Consider the following 3,541-nt stretch of genomic DNA (forward strand, 5'->3'; position numbering starts at 1 on the left):
GAGAGAGAGAGAGAGAGACGGACAGTGACAGAGACATATTATATATATATATATATATATATATATATATATATATATATATATATATATATATATATATATATATATATATATATATACAAACATTCATACACACATTTAACAGCAATGTATAGAAATAAATAGATGGTGGAATACGTTGATAAATACATTATCTAGTCAATATACGACTGAAAATGACACACTTCATCAAATTATGAAAGAAACTAGTTATACCGATTTGGAATCAGAAACTTTTATTTCATGATATCAGGAACAGCAGAATATTAATCAGATACATACCTGATGTTAGGCTGGACACTATACACTGATACACAACTTCATATCTGTGTTACATTACCAGGTGAACCCTGCTAATACGGGTTCGAATCCTGCTCGGTTCAGATAAATTTTGGTGAATTATATCTTGGAGACTATTCATGCGCTTGGGGGGTCAAAGTCCTAAGGGCCCAGGTTTGATTCCCGACCGAGGTAGAAGTCAATGGGAACAGCTGTTTTTGTCTGATAGGCCTATTCATCTAGCAGTTAATAGGTACCTGGGAGTTAAGACAGTTGAGTCTGGCTGTATCCGGGGAATATGTGTGTGTGTGTGTGTGTGTGTGTGTGTGTGTGTGTGTGTGTGTGTGTGTGTGTGTGTGTGTGTGTGTGTGTGTTAGACATAAATATATAATAGATTGATTAAAATGACGGGGTCCAAGAACTAATAGCTCGATTCTGCAGACACAAATAGTAAATACAAACAAACAGTAAACACACACACACTCACACACACACACACACACACAAGAGGCTAGTGCGAAAGTTGGAGACGCAGGCTGGAGTGAAAGGGAAGGTACTCCGGTGGATAGAGGAGTACCTAAGCAACAGGAGACAACGAGTCTGTGTGAGGGGTGAGGTCTCAGATTGGCGAGACGTTACGAGTGGAGTCCCGCAGGGGTCAGTCCTTGGACCTATACTGTTTCTGGTATATGTAAATGATCTCCCAGAGGGTATAGATTCGTTCCTCTCAATGTTTGCCGACGATGCAAAAATTATGAGGAGGACTGAAACAGAGGATGATAGTAGGAGGCTACAAGATGACCTAAATAGACTGAGTGAATGGTCCAACAAATGGCTGTTGAAGTTTAACCCGAGTAAATGCAAAGTAATGAATCTAGGCAGTGGAAACAGCAGGCCAGACACAGGATACAGAATAGGAGATGAAGTACTTAATGAAACAGACAGAGGGGAGATCCAGATCTAGGAGTTGATATCACACCAAACCTGTCTCCTGAAGCCCACATAAAGAGAATAACGTCTGCGGCATATGCGAGGCTGGCTAACATCAGAACGGCGTTCAGGAACCTGTGTAAGGAATCATTCAGAATCTTGTACACCACATATGTAAGACCAATCCTGGAGTATGCGGCCCCAGCATGGAGCCCGTACCTTGTCAAGCACAAGAGGAAGCTGGAAAAACTCCAAAGGTATGCTACTAGACTAGTCCCAGAACTAAGAGGCATGAGTTATGAGGAAAGGCTGCGGGAAATGCACCTTACGACACTGGAAGAATGAAGAGTAAGGGGAGACATGATCACAACCTACAAAATCCTCAGGGGAATCGACCGGGTAAACAAGGATGAACTATTCAACACTGGAGGGACGCGAACAAGGGGACACAGGTGGAAACTGAGTACCCAAATGAGCCACAGAGACGTTAGAAAGAACTTTTTCAGTGTCAGGGTAGTTAGTAAATGGAACGCACTAGGAAGTGATGTGGTGGAGACTGACTCCATACACAGTTTCAAATGTAGATATGATAGAGCCCAGTAGGCTCAGGAATCTGTACACCAGTTGATTGACGGTTGAGAGGCGAGACCAAAGAGCCAGAGCTCAACCCCCGCAAGCACAATTAGGTGAGTACACACACACCATACACAATGGTCACTCTTAACAACCTCGCTAACGACGCCTGCACGCGACAGACCTCGTTGGAGGTTCCCAAGGACAGTTGCCGCCGTAATGAAACAATGAGAACGAAATCAAATTACACAATTAAGCCCGGAGAAGACCTGGCTGGTGGCGCAGATGAGAGCAGCTGCAGCGGCTTTGTAGGCAGGACAGTGAGAGTCTTATCTCTTATTTGTGATGAGAACTTTGGATAATTCCTCGGCCTCTACAGGAGAGAGAGAGAGAGAGAGAGAGAGAGAGAGAGAGAGAGAGAGAGAGAGAGAGAGAGAGAGAGAGAGAGAGAGAGAGAGAGAGAGAGAGATCAACCATTGGAAAACGTACATTTGATGCCAAGCTATTTAGAAATGCTTATAGAAATTCCCCCTACCAGATCTCACAATGTTCAAGAGTATGAGCACAACTTGTTTCATAAGCCTGCTCATACGAGGTCTACATGGCCGGGGCACGAACCCTAGACAGCCACGTCACGGCGACGCACATACACACTGGGGTGGCCAGGACGTGGACACCTACACAGGAGAGGACACGCACACAGAAGAGGACACACACACACACACACAGAATAGGACACACACACACACAGAATAGGACACACACACACACAGGAGAGGACACACACACACAGGAGAGGACACACACAGGAGAGGACACACACACACACACACAGAATAGGACACACACACACACAGGAGAGGACACACACACTCAGGAGAAGACACACACACACACAGAATAGGACACACACACACACAGGAGAGGACACACACACTCAGGAGAAGACACACACAGGAGAGGACACACACACACACAGAATAGGACACGCACACAAAAGGACATACACAAACAGGAGTTTTCTTGTGATATGTTCTTTTTGAGGTTGGGTTGAGCCATGACTCGCCCTTGTGTTAGATAATATGATGAACCTGGCTGTTCGCCACAGTGCTGATAACTGTCTTCCTCATGTGGATTATGTGTGCCAATTCCTCATGCACATTACACGCACATAGGTGCGCAAGGCTGAGGGAGGTGCGTGTGTACCTCTGCTCTTCTATTGTACCTTTTCAACAAAGGTGTTCATAGTTGGTCGAGTTCTTGTACCATGGCAAAGATCCTGACGTTGGCGTTGCTGCGTTGAGGTCACTGTGCATCTTGTGCAGTGTTTAATCTCTATTTATCTTTATCTGTGCTACGAGTTGGCAAAATTGGTGCTCCTCTGCCATATCCTTCCCTGGTTCACATACCTGATATTATATAATTTATATCAACTGATATTCAGTTGATATAAATTTAATATCAACATAATAATATCATCAAATTATCATCAATAATATCATATCATCAATATCATCAATAATATGATATCATCAATATCATCAATAATATCATATCATCAATATCATCAATAATATCGTATCATCAATATCATCAATAAAATCATATCATCATCATCATATCATATTATCATCAATAATATCATATCAATATAATATAATATCATCAATAATATCATGAAATTTATATCAACTGATATTCAGTTTATATAAATTTGACG

This window comes from Procambarus clarkii, chromosome 94, assembly GCF_040958095.1.
Source record: "Procambarus clarkii isolate CNS0578487 chromosome 94, FALCON_Pclarkii_2.0, whole genome shotgun sequence".
NCBI classification, from domain to species: Eukaryota; Metazoa; Arthropoda; class Malacostraca; order Decapoda; family Cambaridae; genus Procambarus; species Procambarus clarkii.